Source organism: Terrapene carolina, unplaced genomic scaffold (genome assembly GCF_002925995.2).
Source record: "Terrapene carolina triunguis isolate 2854851 unplaced genomic scaffold, T_m_triunguis-2.0 Scaffold136, whole genome shotgun sequence".
NCBI lineage: Eukaryota > Metazoa > Chordata > Testudines > Emydidae > Terrapene > Terrapene triunguis.
Window position 1 is genome coordinate 4844206 of NW_020664487.1, and position 23982 is coordinate 4868187.

Genomic DNA, 23982 nt, shown 5'->3' on the forward strand with positions numbered 1-23982 from the left:
TGTTCATGGTTCAGTGGAACATAACTGTCTCTGTGTCAACTTTGTCCACTACACCACGCAGCTGGAGCTACAACGGGGCTCTTCTCCATTGTTATTTTCCTGTATTTCATTATAAAACACAATCACTGATTTACTGTGTCACCTGGGATCAATTCAAGCTAGAGTAAAGTAGATTGTTTAATGAGCACAGCAAGTGTCCCTCAGGATTCCAGATATAAATTTACAATGGGAACAGACTACTTCCCAATAAAGAGTGATTTATTATCTTTTCCTTTGGTATTCATATCAGTAATACCTTGAATTGTGACATACAGATCATGGAGTCTTGTGGAAAACATGCTGATTGCAAAAGGAGCAGGATTGGTCCCGCTAGCTGGAAGTATTTTTACTGCTACATCTTTTGGATTTCTCTTTTCCTTTTATCTTGGGACAGATTCTGCTCTCAGTTACACCAGTACCGCCACTAAAGTCAGTAGAGTTACTCCAGATTCACAATGGCATAATTGAGAGAGGACTTTAGCCCATTGATACTAAAGGCATTAACAAAAGAACAAGACTGCTTGTTTTCCCCTAACACATCATCCACTCCTACTGCTTATTCTTCAGCTGACCTCAAGTTGGAGCTGACTCTTCCATCATAATTCCTACTAAGTAGCACACTGTGCAACAAACAGGTGGTCCATTGATTCCAGTGGAACAACTTGTGGAATAAGGTTCTACTTATCTCCACTGCTCTGATGATCAATACCCCCCATAATGCACCTGTCAAGATCCAAGGATTCTACACATCTATCACAACATGTTGTGTATTTCACCCAGTGCACTAAATGGCCCAATAACAACTATGTGGATGAAACAAAACAGTCACTATGCTCTTGAATGAACTCAGACAGAAAAATGATACAAGACGAAACCATCCTATCAAAACTGCAGGCGAACACTTTTCACAAAGGAATCGCTCTATACCAGAGCTCTCAGTCCTCATTCTCAAAGGAAATCTGCACACCACCTTCAAAAGATGAACCTGAAGCTTAAATTCATAACTATGCTAAACACTAAAAATCATGGGCTTAATAAAGACACTGGATTTATGGCTTATTACAACAATCTATAACCCACTAACCTCTCATTTTTGTCCTGTGACTGCAGAGTTGCTAACTGGCCAATTCAACTTGCATGATCTCTTACCATATTCTGTATGCATTGTTGTTGCAGCCATGCTGGTCCCAGAATATTAGAGCGACCAGGTGGGTGAGGTAATATCATTTATTGGACCAACTTCAGTTGGTGAGAGAGACAAGCTCTTGAGCTTACACAGAGCTCTTCTTCTGAACCGTGTCTCTCTCACCAACAGAACTTGGCACAATAAAAGATATTACCTCACCCACTTTGTCTCTGTAATATCCTGCTACCAACACAGCTACAATGACACTGCAAGTCATAAAAGTCAGTTCACACATGAACTTTCTTAACAGTGACAGTGAAAATACAGTGGCTTCTTTCAGATGCCTCTTCATTAACTCTCAATATATCATAACACATTAGATCTTTTTAATGGGACATTTTGATGTGTCACTAATTGAGACCGAGTCATATTACTCTATGAATCCATTGTTGAGGGATGCCCTCTACAGACTTATTTGTAAAATGATTCAAAATAAATCAATCCCTCTCATCATTCAGAGAACGACTTTGAAATTCCTAAAGTAGCCTTTAATTCTTTTCATTCTCTTTCCATCTCCCATGCACCTTGGCCATGTGGGGTATTATGCCATTGAATTATTGCAAGTAAGGCTGCAACATTACTGAGGTATAGTTCTAGTAGAAATTCAGATTCCATAAATTCGTAATAGGACATAAAAATGAGTTCTACCATGTAATGGAATTTTTATCATTGAGATGGAACCATGCTAATTTCTGAATCTGTTTGTAAACAGATGCCCTCTATAGAATCGTTTATGGAATGGTTCCAGATAAATTATCCCTGCTCATTATTTAGAGAAATATACTGAAATGCCTAAAATAACCAGGTTTCCTATAATTCTTTGCTTTTCTTCCCCCCATCACCAATACACTGGCCACCTGGAGTACTATACTATTGAATTACTGCAAGTCAGGCTACATAGAGCCACGGTATAGTTCTGGTATAAATTCAGTTTACAGGGCCCAGTTCTGCAAGCCATTACTCACATAAGTAACCCTCAGTCAATCAACTAATCTTACTGAATTTAATGGGAATACACTTGTGAGTAAGGAGTACATGCATAAGAAGACCTGGTCTATGCTTAAAAATTAGATTGACTTAGCTACCTCACTCAACGCTGTGAAAAAAATGGTACCCTCAATACTGTATTTAGGTTGACCTAACCCCAGTTGTAGATGTAGCTAAATCAATGGCAGAATTCTTCCATCAAGCTAGCTAGCTACCTCCTCTTGAGGGTGTGAGTTACCTACAGTGATGGAAAAACCCCTTCTATAGAAAGTGTCTACAGGACAACGCTTCAGCATTTATGGTCCTAAGCTTATAGATCTGGGAATGAGACCAAAATGGTATTGAAAGGAATGCTTTCGCGTATGCTTGGCTTTACTACTGAATGCTATTTTGATATTTAACTTAATATGTTTCAGCTACAAGTGGATGTAGTTTTTACAATGTATTTAAATTAGGGGGGAACCTTTCACTTGAAACTCATGATCCAATTGGTCTGAACAGGACTGTCTAACTTCCTGCCCTCCAGAACTTTGCCAGATTGCCTTGAGACTTCACCACCATCCACTGAGCAGCAAGTCGGGTGGGAGTTTCAAAAGCGCTCAGCATTGGTCCAACTCTTCTTCCATGGAAGTCTCAATGGGAATTTTGCCAGTGATTGCAGTGGGAGCTGAGTTAGGCCAACACCACACGTTTTTGAAAAACCCCACCCGTGATCATTTGCCTACCACCAACACCATGATCGTTTTTTTAGTTCAGCTATAAAATGTTTAATAGTTACTGCAAAATTAATGGCATGCTACTCAAACATCCAGCTGCTCCATTAAATTAATTATATTTTAAATCCTTGTGCTCACTTTCCTGCTGCAGATTGCAGCTGCTCCTCTGAGTTACACACAGTTGAGTTTAGTCTTTGTGCCAGAGTGCAATCTTTGGCAGGCTTTTTAGAAGTTTTAATAAAACCTAGCTCATGGTGGAAAACTATTGCCCACTGAGTTGAAAATTGACCAGTATTCACCCTGCAGCTAAGGTCATTGTAATCCACCATATGGAACTTTCCGTTTAAGCGTACCTTTCCACCATACGGCCAAACGCCACTCAACGTATAATGAAATAATGTCATATAAGATGCACTTATTAAATTGGAGCATTGCCTCTATATAGGAAAAAACCCCTCCCTGTATGATTCTAATTGTAATCCTACACTCCTTTTATTGTCTTGGCATGCATTTACCCATCTAGTGCATTCCAAAGCAGTTCACCCATGCATTTTGTGGGCACAAGTTTTTGCATCCATCTTGGGAAATTTGTCCTAAAATAGGTTGCTGTTGTACTGTGCCTTACATCATGGAGGGCCCCACCTCCATCAGGGATGGATCCTCAAGGTGCTTCTGTAACAAAAAAGAATAATGTATTAATGTATTAGTAGAGAGACAAGATGGGTGAGGTAATATCTTTTATTGGACCAACTTCTGCTGGTGAAAGTGACAAGCTTTCGAGCTAACACAAGAGCTCTTCTTCAGGTCTGGGAAAGGTATTTAGGGTGACACAGCTAAATACAAAGTGGACCAGATAAAGAGTTAACACATGTTGCAAGAGACCATTCTAGGGGCAGTAGGCAGTTAGCACCTCTATGGCTGTAGGACAAAGGGGGGTTAATGGGTTACAGATTGTTGTAATGAGACACAAATCCAGGTTCTTTATTAAGTCCATGATTTTTAGTGTCTAGCAAAGTTATGAATGTAACCGCCCAGGCTCATATTTTGAAGGTGTTGTGCAAGTTTCCTTTGAGGATAAGGACTGAGAGATCAGATATGGAGTGATCGCTTTGTGAAAAGTGTTTGCCCACCATGGCTGATGGATGATTTTGTCTTTTATCATTTTTCAGTGTGAGTTTATTCGAGAGCGTAGTGATTGTCTCATTTCACTTAGTTGTTATTGGGGCATTTAGTGCACTGGCTGAGGTACACCACATGTTGTGATAGGTATGTGTAGACCCATGGATCTTGAATGGTGTGGTGTGGGGGGTATTGATCATTATAGCGGCAGAGATATGTCTGCAGGTTTTGAGTCTGTCATTATAGCTTTGGCTGGTGGTGCTGCTTTGAATTGGTGTGTCCTGGTCTGTGGGAATCTTGCTTCTGATGATGAGCTTGGAGAGGCTGGGCAGTTGGCTGACAGCCAGAAGATGGGGTTTGGGAAAGTTCTTTCAGGATGTGGTTTATTTACTAATTATTATTGTTAGTAGAGAGATATCCTTCAAATTCAATATACTTGCTAGCATGTCTTGGAGGAAAGAAGACTGAGGAGGGACCTGGTAACAGTCTTCCGATACATTAAGGGCTGTTATAAAGAGGATAGTGATCAATTGTTCCCCACCTCCACTGAAGGTAGGACAAAAAATGGGCAGCATGGGAGATTAAGGTGACATAATAGGAAAAACTTTCTAACTCTAAGGGTAGTTAAGCTCTGGAACAGGTTTACAAGGGAGGTTGCAGAATCCCCATCACTGGAGATTAAAAACAGGCTGTACAAACCCCTGCCAGGGATAGTTTTAGCTTACTTGGTCCTGCCTGAGGGCAGGGGGCTGGTCATCAAGTCTTCTCATGGTCTCTTCCAGCCATACCTTCTCTGTGATTCCCTGGCTAAAGCGGGAGCTGGAGTAGTTAATGCAAAGAGGATTTAGAAGCACAGTAGGCAGAGATGGAAGACACACGTTAGGCAACCAACACCTCCTCCATCCCTTGCTCGAGGGGTGGACTAGACCCTTGCTAGGAAGACGGAGTAGATGTTGCCTGATGTTCCCACTCGCTCTCCACCACACACACGACTGGGACTCCCCAGAGCAGCGAAGCGGGGCTCCGGCCACCCCTGGGTGCGGACGGAGGCGAGCTGTGGAAGGACGCCAAGGGGCTGCTGCTGGGGGGCCGAGCGGGGTGAGTGGGGGCTGCACTGGGCTGGGGGGCGGGCACTCCGGGCGTTGGGTGTCTCTCTGCGGCATTTCTCTGGCTGGCTACAGACGGCTCGTCTCTGACTCCCTCCCTCCTCCGTTCCCGCAAGACGGGGAAGGGCCGCCCGCCCCCCAGGCCCGCCCCTCTCCAATGCTGCTCAAATGCCGGCCCCGGCAGCGGGGCAGGGCTGGGGCCCCCTCGGCGAGCGGGCAGAGCGCCCGGCTCGCCGCGCCGCTCCCGGGCCATGGAGCACGTGGGGCCGGGCCAGGAGGGGAACGCCGCGGAGCCCCTGCGCTGACCAGGTAGGGTGGGCACGGGGAGCCGGGCCAGGCGAGGGCAGGGCGGAGCCGGCCCCACGCGTGTTCGGAAACTCGGCTGGCGGAGCGCGGGGGCCGGCGTGTGCATGCCGGGGGGAAGCTGGCGGATCACCCCGACCCCTGCCTCCCTTCTGTCCGGGTCCTGGCTAGGCAGGCTGGGTCAAAGCGCTGGTTTGTCTCCGCCGCTGTGTGCGGGGCAGTTCGTGCCAGGCTGTCCTTCCGCCCAAACCGGGAGTGTTGGCTCGCCTCGGTTGTGTTTCAGCGTCTGGACCCGGGAGCGGAGTCTTTCCAGCCCTGCCGAGTAACAGGCTGGAAATCCTGACAAAAGCAGACGAGTCTGGACGTCGTCGACCCACAAGAAAAATGTTTCACGCCTGCCACAGGGGAGAAATGGCTCTGAAGTGTCAGTGGGCTAGAGGCACGGAAGTAGCGCTTCCTTTCCACTTTTGAAATAGACCTGCTCCTTGACACCTTCAACGTCTCCATTTGGCTGAAGGGGTTTCACGTCAGTTAATGGACTCTGTAATTTTACATTTAAAGACAGTGTAGTGAAGCTGGAAAACTGTTATTCTTAGGATTGAGCCACGCCCAGCTTTTGTACTACTCTAAGGAACTGGGTTTATAAACTGATATAGTTACATGGAGGTAACTCCTCCAGCGTGGCACAGTTATACTGTTAAAAAAGTGCTTATATAGGTATAATGATCATTGACAGAAATGAGCTATGTGGTATAAGCACTTTGATGCTGGCATATCTGCTTCCACACTAGATGGGTTGCACCAATGTAACTACATTCGATTCTAGCCAATACAGTTTATTTAATTGGTACAAAAACTGTGGGAAGACTAGTATGGTGATAGTGTGAAAATGGTTTAAAAGCACACTAGCTACTCAAATATGAAGAAATCAGACACTGTGTGCGGAGGGAGCTACAATCCAAAGGAGCTGTCAGTTTCATTTCACGTGTTAAATAATGTGTGGAGCTCTGGGTTATCATCACCTGGACTGGCAAAATTGATGGATTTGCCTCTAGATGAACGATAATGCTTATTTGCACCAGTCAGGCAATGTGGCTGTGTTTTTCCTGTGCTAAACTGTGAATGGCTAACAGTGTATAGGGTGGAAATCCCCATACTTGAAATGATTTTGCTATAGGGTTGATCCTCAGCTGCTTTGAATTGGCATAGAGGTACTGGCTTACAGCAGCAGAGGATCCGGCCCATAGATGTGCACTTACTCAGGGGCATCTGTGTTATTTACTGTGGATTCAGTAGAACAGTAGCCAAGTTCTGCTGTACTCACTAGTTTTTTTGTCCTGCCACACTTGTTTTTAATTTATTAAAATGGACCCATCCCAAATGTATACTGGTGCAAGTGAGAGGAGAATCAGACCCTAAGACGACAAGTTAGCACTGAAAACCAACCTGAAAGACATCCATTAAAACAAGTTGGTGCAATTGTTCTTTATCATAAAACGTAATACTTTGTACCCAGCCTGACATATTGCGCATTTGCCTCACAATAAGCCTTTAGGGGGTGATTTGAGCATTCAGGTTATCTTCTAAATGGAGAAGAAAATGTTTTCCATTTCCTATCTTTCCTTTTATTTGCATATCCATGGTTACAAGCAGCAGGTGAAACACACCTAGCGCTTAGTAAGCAAAATGAGGTGTTTTATCTTCTAAATATCAGTTCTGATTACATCTCAGGAGCTACAGTGTATAATGTCACCAAACAAAACAATTACAGATTCTGGGCTGGAGTCCTACTGCTGTTACACTGGTGTCACTCCATTTACTTCCCTGGATTTAAGAGCACAGGTGTAAATGAGAGCAGAATCTTTCAGCAGTTCATGGACTGTCAGGGTGAACTCTTTGAATCCTCCCCACCCCCCAATATTTTAACCACAAGATTTCTCTGTGACTCCTTTATAGAGGATACAGTGGAGATCACAGCAGAATGCACAGAAAGCTGCCCACTGGTATTTTTCTGAATAGTTCCTGTTACAAACTGTTTTATAAATTCTCTGGGCCTGACCCTGCTCCCATACTTAAATTGTGAACTCTCTGGGTCAACTCTCTTTATTGTGTGTGTACAATGCCGGGTATAGTGGATTCCTCATCCTTTACAGGGGCCTCTGGCTGCTACTGCAATACATACAGTAACAATATTAATTGAAGTTCATGGCAAAACTCCCCTAATTAATTTTCTCTTTAGTTTCTAATGTGACATGTAGCTTGGTGATTTGCTCCAGGACAAGGTTATGTGAGTGATTTACTAGTGGATCACGCATATGTCAGACAATATACTGTGTCAATACGCACCTGAGTAAATGGTAAAATGTGATGACACTTTTTGGCTGAATTACTTCTAGGGACATGGGCTGATACCTTGACACCGTACATGGTTTACCAATTTTAAAATATATTTGTATTCGTGTTCAGAATTCACATTTTAATCTGATAAGGTTCTCACTCCTCAACTAAGACCAGATTCTGTCATCATTTCTCATGTTTAGTAGTGCCTTCTCCGTGTTTTGCATTTTGAGAGGGATTCAATTCATTTTAACAGTTCAGAATTAGACCCTTTACCCAGCTCTGTTTTTACATAAGCGAGCCAGTGGCTTTTTTTATGGCCAGAATCTGATATCTTTTCTCACACTGAGAAGTGCCTTAGTCTACAAATAGTCCTAGTCACTACTTATAGTGGGACTACCCCAGATACTCTTCAAGATGAAATCAGATACTCTTCAAGATGAGGAAAGCGATCAAAATCTGGCCCTCCAATTTTTGGGGCCAGACTCTCCATTCCTCCATTACTACACTCTGACACCTTTAAGCCAACTTTGCACAGTATATATTCCAGGATCTTCTGGGGGCATGCCCAGCACCCAGCCTAAATTACAGCAGCCTCTCCAGGGGCCATTCTGTAGCGCAGAATAGCAGGGGTATAGTCTGTTCTACCCTCTCCTCCATTACATGCCCTCAGTAAACCCCTTATGCTGGGGGCTGCAGGGGACAGTGTAGATCTGTTGCGGCAGCTATACAGTGCCTGGGGACCCCCCTTATGCCAGAATTATTACCCAGGAGTGGTTCCAACCCCTTTATGCCACGAGGACCACAGGGCACTGCAGAATCTGAGCTCTCATGGCATCACAACTTTTGGTCCTTAGAAACAGCATCAGGTTTTTAACAGTGAAGATTTCCACTAGAATATTTATTTCACGCTGCATGGGGCTTGTTGGTTACAAGTTACCTTGTAATAGCTAAATTACGTCCAAATCCTTATCTTTTCACATTATATTCTCTCTCTTCCATTCATCAATCCAAACTTATTAGATACTGATATACACTGATATGGGACCTGATCCTGCAGCCCTTACTCCAGTGAGTTGGCGTCGTTCATTCATACTGTCTCAGTGTAGAAGGAAATGGGGGTACTTGCAGAAATAAGATTTGAAAGATAAGATTAAGATGCTGAACATGGAACATTGTATACCTAGATCAGTGGTTCCCAAACTGAGGTTCGTGAACCCCTGGGCGTTCACGAAATGTTACAGGGGATTATCGGGAAAAAATTCCCTAATGGCAGACAGAGCTGTCCCTATGAACCCTGGGCAACATGGGGCCAGCAGCCCGGAGCTCCTGGACTTCCAAGAGCGAAGCAGATCAAAGCAAGCATATCTATCATACTGAGGAGATTTAAACTTCAAGACTCCTTATAAGAAATGGAAAGGGAGGTGGATATTTTTTGCTGTTTTTAAAATTAAATAGGCAGCTAGTATTGTTTTTAAAATTATTATGAAGAACAAGTTTAAGCTTTGTTGTAACGTGCGTTGTTTGCCTGGACTGCTCAAGACATGAATGCTTGTGAAGGAGGAACTCTTTGAGTTGGCTTCTTAAATGCCTTCATGCTGTTTCACATCTGATACTCCTTGATGAAACATAGGAGCCTTGTCTTATAACAGGCTTATTCAAAGTGATACAAGCTACGAAAGTGAGATCTTGGAAGAGTGTTGCCGTTTTCATAATGTAATAAAAATACTATAATGATAAATAATAATAAATTGTGTGTAATAAGCATGTCATAAAAACAAATGTTATATTTCCAAGATCACTGCTTTTTATAATTTATACTCCGGTAAAGGAGAAACCCCCTGGAAATATTCATTTTTAGGAGGGGGTTCGCGAGACTTGACATTTTAGTGAAAGGGGTTCGTGGGTTGTTAAAGTTTGGGAACCACTGCCCTAGATGAAGCTGAAAGAAGTCATTTTCACAAGGTCATCTGTGTAGCGCCTGATCCTGTCAACTGCTGAGCACCTTTAACTTCCATTGACTTCAGAAGTAGTTGTAGGTTGCTTAGCACCTCACAGGCAGTGCTTTGAACTTGATCAGATCAAGACCCTATTCATTCTAAGGGCACGTCTTCACTACCCGCCGGATCGGTGGGTAGCAATCGATCTATTGGGGATCGACTTATCGCGTCTAGTGAAGACGTGATAAAATCGATCCCTGATCGCTCTGCCGTCGACTCCGGAAATCCACCGCGGCAAGAGGCGGAAGCAGAGTCGACGGTGGAGCGGCGGCGGAGCGGCAGAGGTCGACTCGCTGCCGTCCTCACAGCCAGGTAAGTCGACCTAAAATACGCAACTTCAGCTACGCTATTCACGTAGCTGAAGTTGCGTATCTTAGGTCGACCCCCCGCCCCATAGTGTAGACCTAGCGTAAGACAGGTTCCAGTCAGCCAAGTGTAGCAAATGAGCCAAGTATTTAATGGTATTGATACAAGAGGTTTGTTTTTTTTTTCAGCTGCTCTATTCTGTGTTGGAAATACAGTATTATGGACATTGCCCTGTCACGGGAAAGATCGAAATTAAACATATTTAAATTAGAACAGGTAATGCAGCAGAAAAGGTTATAATCAGGAAAGACATGTTTCTAGACAATTAAAAATACTATTGATCCAAACCATGCAATTACATTTTCTCGTTGCTGTCCTCAAATTACACTCCTTATAGAAATCAAAGCAGAGGGTACTTTGTGATGATTGGGGTGGAGGGTGAGAGGAGACACGGGAAGGCCTAAGTTTATTGCTAAGTATCTTCTCCTTTGAATTTTTCCCATGACAACTGAAGTAATGAAAAGGCCATCTAAGCTAATGATGCAGGAAACTTAACTCTCCCACTACATAGCCTTGGTTTTATCTTTCGTTAGGTAGATGACTGAATAATTACCTCCTCGGGCAAGCTCGAATTTATAGGCTCATAAGGGAGACTGACCGTGAACAACATTGGAATGGCAGATCCTGGGCTCGAAGGCCCCAATCCAGCAAGATATTTAGAGATGCCCAACTTTCAGCAGATGAATTGTCCCATTGATGGGATAATTCACCTGCCGAAAATTAGGGCACGTACTCTAAGGGTCTCATTGTGCAACCCTTACTTACACTGCTGGGTGTTTATTTACACAAGGTCTCCTTAAAGCCAGTAGGACCACTTGCACCAGTCTTCACCAGTGTATGGATTGCACAATCAGGCTCTCAATAATTCGGTGCTAGGAGGATAATGTTTCACCAAGAGGTAGCAGGAGTGTCTGTGGGAACCCCTGGTCACCAGTCCTATATTCTGTATGTGTGTGATGGGACACATCACTCACCGCCTCCTCCTGGTCACTCTGGGAATTAGCACTTGAGGGTGACCCCCCTTCCTGTGATCACATATCATCACACCATCTCTCGCTCTCTCTCCAGTCTGCAACTCCTCTCTCGTCCCAGGAACCGCAGCGTCCTCTTTCTGACTCAGCCCTCAAGCTAGGTCACTCAGCGTTTTCCCCCCTTCTGGGAGGAAGGGGTATACTCCTCCAAATTCTCTGTCACTCCCACAGTGACCCAAGCAGTCTTCCAGTTCACTGCTCTGCCTGTGCCACTTCCCCAGTGGCCAGGGACCCTCAACTCAGCAGTTCAAGGCTTTCCTCTCCTAGCCCTCACTGCTCCTTCCCTGGACCGCTTCCTTCCACTCCTGGCTCCCCTCCTTGCTCTGGGTGTACCAGCTCCAAACCCTCCTCCCTCTTCCCAGGGAGTGACTGCCCTTTCCCAGCAGCAGCCTGCTTGCAATCAATCCCTGCTCCTTGACTCTTCCTTAAGGCCACAGCCTGTGGAGTTAGTAGGCCTACCTGGCCACCTTAACCGCTTCCAGTCCTGTGTGGGGTGGACACCCCATCACAGTGTGCCACACGCTTTACCGTGAGACTATTTCTGTTTTAGGGAGTTTTAGAAAATGTACGTTAGAAATATTGCATATTTTTTAAAGCTAAGCTTCTATTAATTTTTCACATTGTTATAAAAATCTAGTCCGGTTGTTCTGTGTCCGTATGTTAAAAAAGAACTCTCATCTACCCTGATAATCGTGACAGCCTTTACAATTGAAACTGCAAATCTACTGCATGAGAATCTCATTAGAACACAACTTTTTCACTAGTAATTAGGAATACCCAATGGCAGGAAGTGGTCTCTTGTTTTGGTAAGTGATTTTAGGCAAGCAGCAGAAACCACTCCTTTGGTCAACTTAATGTACCCTCTTACATTCACATCATACATAATTTGAAAGTTTTTTATGTCTACTTTAAGATGAGGTATGATGTGGAGCTGTCAGGTGGGGCTTTTACCAAAGAAACAGGGATAAACACCAACACATTAAAATGACCACTTTGAAATATTTGCATTCATTTTTATTAGTTTAATGGTTCCGTGTATCATTTCAAGACATAAACATGGATTTATTTGTGATATCAAAGCCTCACAAAACAATCAAAAGGGTAAAACAAAAATCTAACAATACATCTGTACAGGTATCATTGGAATGTGATAGCATTGGTGACATTTCTAGTCAACATCATCATCGTCATCTTGTTCATCATCATGATCTCTGTCAAGAGTGCATGAGTTACCACAGCCTTCATTGCCTTGGCATGTACACAGTTCTGTGCAGGGAAGATTGTTCTGACTACAGACATAGTTGATTGTGCAGCAACCCCTACTTATACAGGCACAAATAAGGTCTCATAGAAGCTCAGAAGCTAACTGGCCCATGAAGAAAAGAAGAATTATCTTATTATCCACATTTTTCCATCTATGTTGCAATGGTGATCCAATATCTGGCTTACCTATGTGCGAAGACATCCACATCTTTGTTTGCCAAGATGCTTTTTTGACATGCTCTTCAAAACTGTCCTTACATAGTGTGAGTTTGGCCAGTGACTTGTCCTTTTTGATGGCTAGATTGAGGCGCAAGCAATTCTGGTCTCTGTGGACCTCCTTTTTTCTTGCTGTGGTCATACAGCACTGCTACCAACTTCCTTGCTGGAGCAATTGCAGCTTGTTCATCACTATCTCCCAATTTGGCAAGATCTCTGAAGCGGTAACTCTCTTTGGTCTGACAATATTAAATATAGATTTCCCCCCATAGCAAATAGGGATGACACAGAGTCACATCCTGTCACTGCGTGTATAGCAGGAAGCATGTTGTGGAAGTCAGGAGTGAGTGCATCACAAGTATGAAGCGATGCTAGTCAGTTGTGCTGGTAATAGTGCACATTTCAATCCACATTTTATCTATGTGGTCCGTTTTTGGAAAGTAGTGATCAGCAAGGACCAAAACATCTGTATCAGGTGACCTAAATATTATGGTTCCTTTGACATCAAGCAACCCAAAGGCCATATTGGCACATACAGCATGCAGAAGCAGTCTTGGGTCCACTTCCTCTTGAGTACTGTGCAGGTCTTGGGCTTCTTCAACATCTCTACCGGTGATGGACTTTGCTATTTTACCATTGGAAAAGCTTCCAGGAAGAAGGAGAGTTTGTGCTGGGAAAGCTTCTACGCTGTCAGGTGCATTTTGAACCATACATTCACAGAGGAATTTTACAAGTGACCGCTTGTTGAATGCCACGTTTAGAAACTTTTTCTATGGAGGCATAGAGCATCCACCAATCACCTGATATTACTTGCATCCAACATTAGATCCTGTCCAGTGCTGTCTTTCTGCAGTTTTCACAGGGTTACTGTTCTCATATTTGTCAAACACTTCACCTACAGAGTTAGCTTTGTCAACTCCTTTAGGACCTACCTCAACTACTTAGCAGACAATTCATGAATGTGTGGAATTTGTCTCCAGCTACATTTGTAGGACAGCCATGATATCTCTGATGTACACTACGGACTCTTTGTTGTATGCTGTTAGCTCATGGATTCTTTTTAGCTTGAGCTTCCACCTGATGTCCTAATTCAGCGTTGTCTGTTCTTATTGTTCCATCAGCATGGAAAAGGGACATAGGCAAAGGTCCTATTGGGTGACTAAGAACAATTACCATTGAAACATCATTTTTTGCTAAGGACAGGGCTGTGCAGAAAATAATTTCTTGACTGATCGCTGCTGTGATTGTCTCTCCCTTGCCAGACTTAAATTTGGTCTTTTTGGCCATGTCAGCAAATGTTTTGATATCAGACTTCATGACCGGGCTGAAGAAGCTACGTGTCCTATTAGAATCAAGTGCACCTCTCACAATCTCTCCATTTGTTTTCAGTAGAGGCTCTTGTACATCTGATATTACATGCAGTCCAGTAGATGTGTCCATAAGCACCTCCGGATGTGATTCAGGGTTAAATGGGTTTGGCATATTATTGATGAAGTGGTCTGTAAAAGATGCAACATGCTCTTCACTCCTCTTCAGTGCAGAGGCAAGGACTTGTTTGTGGACCTGGTCTTTACTACTTCTTGTTAGGCCACACCTTTTTCTCATCATTTTTGCATATTCATAATATGAAGCTGTGTAATGTCATCTCTAACACTAATAGTGATCCGTGCATAAGTGTCAGTGAATTAAAAGCTAGCTTCTTGAATATTTCAAAGGGTATGTCTACACTACAGGATTAATCCGAATTTAGATAATTCGAATTTGGGAAACAGGTTGTATAAATTCGATTGTGCGCGGCCACACTAAGCACCTTAATTCGGTTTTAAACCACATTAATTCGGTGGTGTGCGGCCACACTACCCCATTAACTTAAACACAGTAATTCGGTGGTGTGCGTCCACACTAACCCTAATTCGAATTAACAAAATCGATTTAGGCTCTACTCCGTTCGTCGAGGTGGAGTACAGAAATCGATTTAAAGGGCCCTTTAATTCGAATTAACTGGCTCTGTAGTGTGGACGGGTGAAGGGTTAATTCGGATTAAGGCAGCTAAATCCGAATTAAAGTCCTAGTGTAGACCAGGCCAAAGGCTAGTACTGCATGCATAGGCAATTACAAATTAAAACCTTCTACTAGGCAGACTAGATCCTACCCTGTATGCACAAAAGCTTACAAAGGAGAAGCAATTATATTAGACGTTCACGTACGTTTATATCTACCCCCTATGCAGTACAAACTATGAGCGCACAGTCTACCACTACTGGTGCACGGCCTTCACTGTGAGACTCATCTGGTCAGCAAATTTCAATTTAAAATATAGAAAACTATTACAACACTTGTTAGATACTTTGACAATTAAGAATATGCAATGTGAAAAAGTGAAGCTGAAGGAGGTTTAAGTTGAACAAGTAAAACTTTATTAAAACCTGTGCATTGCTCTTTCTGTGTGGCTGGGTAACTCCCCATGTTCCCTCTTCCACAAGTGACCCATCACTAACAGAGGCTCCCGGGACAGGTTATCAGCACCTATAAACTAATTATCTAGAACTGAGAGCTATATCTCTTTTAAAGTTTTATGAATTTTAAACTCAGATGGCCATTCCACTGATTTGAGACAATGCATCCCCGCATTGTAACTGCAGGGTTTTCTATAGTGAGCCACAAGGTGGCTAAGCAAAATAGGAGTCTGTACCGGCGCGCACTCACCTCATGCAAGTGTCCCTTGGTTGAGTGTGTGATTGCCTGCAGTTTTTCCTTGATTTCCTCCGCTCACAATGCCTCGTCAGCTGCTGCACTCGTCAGGCAGGTCTTCGATGACTCAGCCCTCCACCAAGTCAAACACAGTCCATGTGCGAAAACAAACCAATCCCTTCTGGAGTACACAATCTAACCGGGCCTATCTCAGAGCCCTCAGTAATGTCCTGTAGCCCTCCCTGGGCTTAGTCCTTTAACAGTCCAATCATCACAGTAGCCTCAGTTGGTGTGTCCCTGCCAAGAGCACTACCAGCTTTTTTGCCGCCCTAGGCGGTGGAAGGTCCCGCCCCCGAAATGCCGCCCCCCACAGAGGTGGTGGAAGGTCCCGCCCCCGAAACTTAAACTGCAGCAAGGGAGGTCTAGGTTGGACATTAGGAAAAAGTTCCTAACTGTCAGCATGGTTAAACACTGGAAACACTCTTTCCATTCACCCCCTGCTCGCCACAGCTGGGATCCACAGCTTTCAGCCCCTTCTCGCATTCTTTCCTCCTCTGCAATTTTGTTTAGTCACCTGTGCACAGACTAAACAAGTAACAAGTACAGCCAGGTGTCTGACACTCCACCTCCATTCTGTCTCTCTTCTCCGTTTACATTGATACAATTGCTCTGGCCTATTTTACAGTTCTTCCAGTCCTTATAATTCCCAAATATTTGCCCCTGTTTTCTACAATTCATGTGTTGAATTAAATATACAAAAGTAGTATTGTTTTCAGAGGAGTTCTTCTAGGGAGTTCCAGTACAAAGCATAAATTAGGGTTTAAATTGGCACATAAATGGCGTGGTATTTTTTCACACAACACACAGTCAACCTGTGGAATTCCTTGCCAGAGGATGTTATGAAGGCCAAGACTATAACAGGGTTGAAAATAGAACTAGATAATTTCATGGAAGGTAGGTCCATCAATGGCTATTGGCCAGGATGGGCAGGGATGGTGTCCCTAGCCTCTGTTTGCCAGAAGCTGGGAATGAGCGACGGGATGGATCACTTGATGATTATCTGTTCTGTTCATTTCCTCTGGGGCACCTGGTATTGCTTACTGTCGGAAAACAGGATATTGGGCTAGATGGACCTTTGGTCTGACCCAGTATGGCCGTTCTTATCATCTTAATACTTGCACACGGCACTGGGGTGAATTTCACTCCACACTGAAAGGATGGAGCAGATGAAAATCTGTAATGATACAAGATGGCAAATTAGAAGTCTAACTCCCCATACCCTGACACCAGTGGGTATTTCGCATGCACAAGGACTTCAGCATCAGGCACTGGGAAAGATGCAGGAAACAACTAACCATTGACAGTACAGCTGCTAAGGTACAAAAGCCAAATTCCTTGTTGCCAAGAGCAGAGCACGAAGCAGCTGACGTTATTCCAAGGGAGATCTCTAGCCAGTAGAATGTGATGTGCACAAAGTCATTCTTTATGGAATGGCCTGGAGACAACACCGGACATTCTGAACAAGCTACTTTAACTTCATGCCCAACATGTAGTTCCCTACAACTGAGGTCATTTTTCCTCACTGAATTAAAAAATAATTTGAGGGCAAAGGGTAGCCATAAACCGAGCTGTTCTCAAGCTGTAACAGAAATTACAAGCAGGGTTCCAAAGGGATGAATATTTAATGAACCTCTGTCTATGTTTTATTAGAGAAATGGGCCCATGTCTGCAGTATCCTCCTTTGGCTGGTAGATTTGAGGAGGCAATGGATGCACAAGTTCCATTCTTCCCCAGGCCTGTTTCCAAAACACTCCCCTGTGCTCTGCAGCTTCTTGTGGAGTGAACTGCCTGTGCTGATTCACACCCGCAGTGGAAATGTTCCAGTCCCACAGTGTTCAGGGTCTTCTGCAGCCCTTCCTGTGGCTACAGGATTTGGCCTCTCCTGAAGACCAAGGACCTGATCCAAAGACTTTTCAAGTCAATTGGACTCTTACCATTGGGTCAATGGGCTTTGCCCGTGGCCCTAGAGTCTCATCCCACATACATGGACAAATTACAAAACATGCCCAGTACTTTTTAATACTGGTTTTAGCACCATTCTGGTTATCAAAATTTTTACAACTTTCTTCTAGTGAGTCCTAATCTCTTTTGAAAAATGCACAATAAAAAGTAACAGCTCTGAAGGGTTTCAGTGGTAGCCGTGTTAGTATGTATCAGTTGGAGTCTGTTTTTGAAGTTTTTTTGTTGAAGAATTGCCACTTTTAAGTCTGTTATTGAGTGTCCAGAGAGTTTGAAGTTTTCTCCTGCTGGTTTTTGAATGTTATGGTTCCTGATATCAGATTTGTGTCCATTTATTCTTTTGTGTAGAGACTGTCCGGTTTAGCCAATGTACATGGCAAAGGGGCATTGCTGGCACATGATGGCATATATCACATTGGTAGATGTGCAGGTGAACGAGCCCCGACGTGAAGCTGCAGAACTGGAATTAATTTGCAAACTGGACACCATCCGATTAGGCCTGAATAAAGACTGGGAGTAGTTGGGTCATTACAAAACCTAAACTTAATTTCCCCCATACTAATTTCCCCCTACTGTTACTCACACCTTCTTGTCAACTGTCTGTAATGGGCCACTCTCTTACCACTTCAAAAGTTATTTTTCCTCCTTTGGTATCCTGCTGTTAATTGGTTTATCTCATTAGACTGACCTCACACTTGGTAAAGCAACCCCCATCCTTTCATGTATTTATACCTGCTCCTGTATTTTCCACTCCATGCTTCTGATGAAGTGGGTTCTAGCCCACGAAAGCTTATGCCCAAATAAATTTGTTAGTCTCTAAGGTGCCACAACGACTCCTCGGTTTTTTTTTTTAGCTCTGTAGGGGTAATTCTGGTCAAGTAAATATTATGCATTTGAAAACGGTCTAAATACAATGCAAGTTGCACAATCACTTAAATGTACACATTTGGGAGTCCTTATGTAACATATATAATATTACATTAAAAGAACATTAAAGTTGCAAAATCAAGCATTCAAAAGTTAGGAAATGCAAGAATTAAGGTTGATCGAGCAACCTTAATTCAGTCCCCATGTGCATATGCATTATGATACAATATTTAATTACATGGTCTCATACATTTCCCCCCACCCCCCAGGACCTCTGAATGGGAAGTTTTTCAATATTTCTGTTTATCCTCATTCAGTGTGTGGTCCCATGTATTATTTAACGCACACTATCCAAACCCTGCCCTGAATACATTATTAATTTCCTCCCGGGCATTTCTATGGTGATCTCATTATAGTGTCTGAGTGCTCCACAAGCTTTAATAAACTTATCTTCATCAGACCCTGTGTGGTTAGGTGATGTTATTCACCACAGAGAAGGAGAATAAAACAGAAGAGGGCATTTTTGTTATATATTTTTTGCAGTTGAAAAATGAGTGATGCAGCCTAGAAAAGTATCTTCTTCAGTGATCAGTTCTGTGAGCAACTCTCACATTACTTCTCCTTTTGCTTTATTGCACTTGAGTTTGCTAGGCACCCTAGACGTCTGCTGAAGTTAATTGTGGTTTTAGGTGCACCAGGGATGAGCCATAGGGAGGCATAAGTACCGACTCATGTTTTCCTAGCCAATCTTAGAGTGGTTTGGGGGAAGGCGGTATGCTACTGTAATAGCTCTGTAGTCAAAGCTTTGTGTCTAGCTTTCAGAATAGTATTTTTCATTGGCAAGGTCCATTCATAGAGAGTAAAATCTCAGTTGTGCACATACACAGTAATGACTTTTGCTGTTGTTGAGCAGTGCAGTACTACCTGCATAATTAAAATAATATCATCGATAATATCTACACAGACATTTTTCCGTTTAGTAAGCTCTATATTTTAATGCAGAAACAGATTCTGTAATGCAATCTTTATGCTCCTGTGTAGCATATGAGCTCCACAAGAGGGAGCCTTTCACCTGTAGTGATTGTAATCATTGCAAGAGCAAACTTTGGGGCTACAAGTTCTGGTGGTGACAGAAAATTTCTGTCTATGGAGCTTGCAAACTCCAAGAGCATTGCCAGTTCTGCATGTAAGTTCTTCAAGTCTGCTAGCTCAACAGCCCAACCTTTGGCTGCAGCCGAAGAGAGCTCAGCATGGCTCAGAAGTAGGATGCAAAGGTGAGTCTTGCTTGTCAAGAATCACAGAAAAATCTTCTCCAGATCAGGAGTGTCTAAATGGTGTAGGCTAGGAATCCTTGCTGACCTGCAGAGCTTTCTTTCATGCTGCTGTAACATAAGGATTTTTGAAATGCTTGGCAGGAGCTTCACAGCAGAGTTTGGTGTCTCTTTATGTTGGGTTGGAGCCCAGTGCTTCGGCTGATGGGTGCTGGCAGGATACGTTTCCCTCAAATAAGTAAACTTGTAGTCCAAGCATACAATGGACAGCTTTGCTTTCATGTCAAAAAGTGTTGGACTTCTGAGTTATGAATGTTAAAAATATAGGGCAGACATTAACATAACCATAAATTCTTTTATGAAATCCCTCCAAACTAGGAAATGCCACTCCTGTTCCAGTCTATATGGCAGTTCAGTTTCCATAGCTCCCAAATCCTGGCTTGTCTGCTCAGGGTACCGAGGAAGGTGTTAATTAGTGAGAAAAAGCGTGATGCTGATTTGTATGTGGCTACCTGTGTTCACATTATTCTATTCATAATTTTCATCTCTGCTTCAGAAAAGTAGTCTGGAAGGTGATCTCATAATCAATTTCTCAAAATTATAGCAAGTGTTATTTCATTCAAGAGTAAAACAAAATGGTCTGAATAAGAACAGATAAAATCCTATTTTTTCCGCCTAGCACTGAAAATACTAGCAGCTCAATTTAGTGAAGAATTATTTTTTTCACTTGTGTTTGAATTTTGTGCTTGTGAAAGTGAGGGACTAACAGCACTGGCTTGAGCCAGGGATCTGGGTCAAGTCCTCATTTAATGTGTTCCTAGCTCTCGTTAACATTAATGGGAGTTACACACGTACCATGTTAGATCCCTTGACAACACAAGCAGGTGCCAGGCAAATTTCTCAACAGCTCTGCCAACGTCCCTCAGTTGGACCTACAATACTCCTGCTGTTCTTGTCTTGAGCTTCTTTTTAGCTTTAGTACATTAGTTTTGTGATGTTTATAAAGAAGAACTGAAAGCAGACCATCAAACTCATTTTCCCAAGGGGTCCATGTCAGGCTGGAATCCAAGCTTCAGAAGGCAAATAGGGTAGTCCATTCGCTTACAGATCCAGTTCATCCCCTGAATTACCTTTGTGTCATGGATTCATCTATCTTCCTAAAGATTTACTGGACTTTTCAACTACAGTAGAACCTCAACGTTATAAACACCAGATTTACGAACTGACTGGTCAACCACACACCTCATTTGAATCCGGAAATACGCAATCAGGCAGCAGCAGAGGGGGGGAAAAGCAAATACAGTATAGTACTGTATTAATTGTAAACTACTAAAAAAATAAAGGGAAAGTTTAAAAAAAAAAAGATTTGACAAGGTAAGGAAACTGTTTCTGTGCTTGTTTCATTTAAAAGCAGCATTTTCCCTCTGCATAGTAAAGTTTCAAAGCTGAACTAAGTCAATGTTCAGTTGTAAACTTTTGAAAGAACCATAACATTTTGTTCAGAGTTATGAACATTTCAGAGTTACAAACAACCTCCATTCCCGAGGTGTTGGTAACTCTGAGGTTCTACTGTAAATTGAAAATCCCCTGGTAATTTCAGTTTTCCTATTTTAAAAAAGAGAAACCCATTCGCTATAAATTCTGTTACACACAATGGCAACTTACAATGCATGTTTTGCAGAACCCACAGCTGAGAAAGGCAGAACTTTATGACCCAACCATCAGTCAACCGAAGTCTCTGCCTTGGTCCGTTAAGCATTTCCCCGTGTGTTACCGCGGTAGCCTTTTGCAATACACCTCACTGAGAGAAGATAACTCTGCGCTTGCTCTTTGATCAAAACTGAGCAGGTTTCCTTACTGGCCAGCACCTCTCCTTCAAGGTTTCAGGGTTCTTTTCTCCTTGGACACTAGCTGCTTGAAAACACCCACACAACAATACAACTGCTTAAATCAAGATTTATTAATTCCATTTTCTCTCTGTTGTTCTAGCAAAAACAGCTTGCTTGACAGATCGAGATCAAACTCCCCATAATCTTCACTAGCTGAGGTACTCTCAGCTTACTTAACGAAAAGAAAGGCTCACATGTTTAAAGAGCATGTCCTAGCTCTGACCTCTTCTGTGAGGAGTGTGCCAGTCCCCATCTTGTCCAGAGAGCAAGAATTTCCCTCCTCTCCCATAAAACCTCTTTATCAAGGCTCCAGTATTAAAGCTCATTATCATATGAGGGGTACGTCTACACTACTCGCTGGATCCGCGGGTAGCGATCGATCTATCAGGGATCGATTTATCACGTGTAGTGTAGACACGATAAATCGATCCCCGATCACTCTCTTGTCAACTGCTGAACTCCAGCTCGGCGAGAGGCGGAAGCAAAGTCGATGGGGGAGCCGCGGCCGTCGATCCCGCGTCGTGAGCACGCGAGGTAAGTCAAACTAAGATACGTCGACTTCAGCTACGCTATTCTCATAGCTGAAGTTGCGTATCTTCGATCGATCCCCACCCCCAGTGTAGACCAGGCCTAGGTGAAGCCTTCTTTTTCTCCCTTCCAAAGCATTTTTTTCTAACCCTACCTTCCCCCGAGTCAGGTTACTCTCTCTCCAATGGGCATTTAGACGTAAGTGTAGCACCTCACGGGTTGTTCTGCGAGTCCCTGCCTAATCCATCAGGCTGCTTATTGATTGGGCTCTTCCACTGTTCTTGGGGATATGCATTTCAGTCTGGCTGGGGGGATATATTCTAAATCTAAAACTAACCTCTGTCGTCTTCCTCGGCTATCAGGTATTAATTGGTTGACAGATGGTAATCAGTCTGTCTGTGTTTGCCTCTCTGTAAACCCAATCCCATGTCCTAGCACATGCGGTGCAGTCAAGCATATTTTCTGCTTTCTCTGGATCTTGGCATGATTCTCACATGCCATCCCTGTTAACTCCGTGTAGGGAGGGTTCGTCGGGGCTCGTCCCTCTCCGGGGCAGCAGGGAACCACACTGCCTCCCTTAGTCCCTGCACTGGCCCCTGAGGAATCAGTCGGGCCGCAGGAGTCCTGGCTCAAGCCATCCGGCAGGGGCTGAGCAAACGCGGGTAACCGTTAGCAGTTAACAGGCCCAGGCCTTGGGGCAGGGCGGGGCAGTGATGAGTTCAAGGCTCAGACCCTCAGGCAGGGGCTGAGCAAACAGGTAAATGACACACCCAGGCTTCAGGCTCTGAGCAGCCTGGGAGAGGGCCACCCGCGAGGTGGGTGGCAGGGGGGACGCAGGCCCTCCCACTCCGCTGTGTCCCAGCCCGGGGCCCTAGCAGCGGCCACAGGCCCACTGCTGTGTCAGTGGGGATCCCGGCCGCAACACACGGACATGGGTTTGGGCAATGTTGCAGCCAGACTCGGGTCGGCTGCCCCCGGGCTACTTCCCAACCCCCTCTCTGGAGGTACCTGTGTCAAGGTGGTGTCCTCAGGGGGGTCGATCCCCATTGGATCCTCGGGGTAGCTGGCGAGGGGTAGGCTCAGCGACTCGTCGGGGTAGCTGGCGAGGGGTAGGCTCAGCGACTCTCCCACACACTGGTCTGCGTAGAGTATCAGCCGGTCAGGCCAATCTCCAGGTCCGCCGCTGGTTACTGGAGTCTCCCCAGCAGGAGCTGGGCTGGAGGCGTCTGGCCTCTCCAGCGGCTGCCTCTCGAGTGAGCTCTGGGGTTGGGCTCCTATACTTCCTGTCTGGCACCTGACCTGCTGGGGGGCGGGCTTGGAGTGCTCTGGCCCCGCCCACTCAGGTGTCCGGCACACACCGCCTCCCTACACTCCCCAAGTTGTTTTGTGGAAGTTCAGCATATATCCCACCACAGACTCACCCCGCCTCTGAGGTGCTGCCTTTCCATTCACACCTTACCACGTCCATGGGTTCCCTGATCCTCCTGCCATGCTTGAGTTCCAAAGAAGAGAAACCTTTAGGCACTTCCTTGCATCTCGGTCACGTGGTTGCTGACTGGCAAAAGTTTTTAACTTCATAGTTATGACTCCATTAAACTGGTCAACCAGTCTGCTAATCTTGGGGTATATGAGGAAGACTGGAATTGTTGACCCTATACTTCTCCCATAAACTTTCGAGCAGGATTGATATACAGTTGGACAATACCTCACTGGGGAAATCCCTCCTTTTCTCATTTCTAGCAAGCTATCAGCCACCTTGTCACCTTCCATAGAGAATAAGGCCAGCACTTCTAGGTATGTGCGTATTTTACAATATTTGCATAATTTCAACTAATTTGCATGTGACCATAAATTTCGGGTGATGGGAAATAGGCCCTTCCCCGAGCAGGGTTGCAGGTGGGTCAGGGATCTACATGGAACTTGGCAGCCCTGACTGGAGCAGGTATGGAGGTGTGAGGCTGTCTAGGAATTTGGGATTAAATGGGGGTGGGACAATTATGGTCATTTCTTGTAGTATCCTGGACAAACATGACTGAATTACAATTAAG

At 44.2% G+C, this 23982-nt stretch overlaps 1 protein-coding gene across 1 annotated transcript in view; it reads left to right on the forward strand.

Moving 5' to 3' along the window:
• Positions 1-5363: 5363 nt before the first annotated feature.
• The window catches only part of NPFFR2 (neuropeptide FF receptor 2), a 38145-nt gene continuing 19526 nt past the window's right edge, over positions 5364-23982 (forward strand). Inside the window, exon 1 of the mRNA XM_026653350.2 lies at positions 5364-5462. The gene's annotated coding sequence lies outside the window, so the exon portion shown is untranslated. The remainder of the gene's footprint in view (positions 5463-23982) is intronic.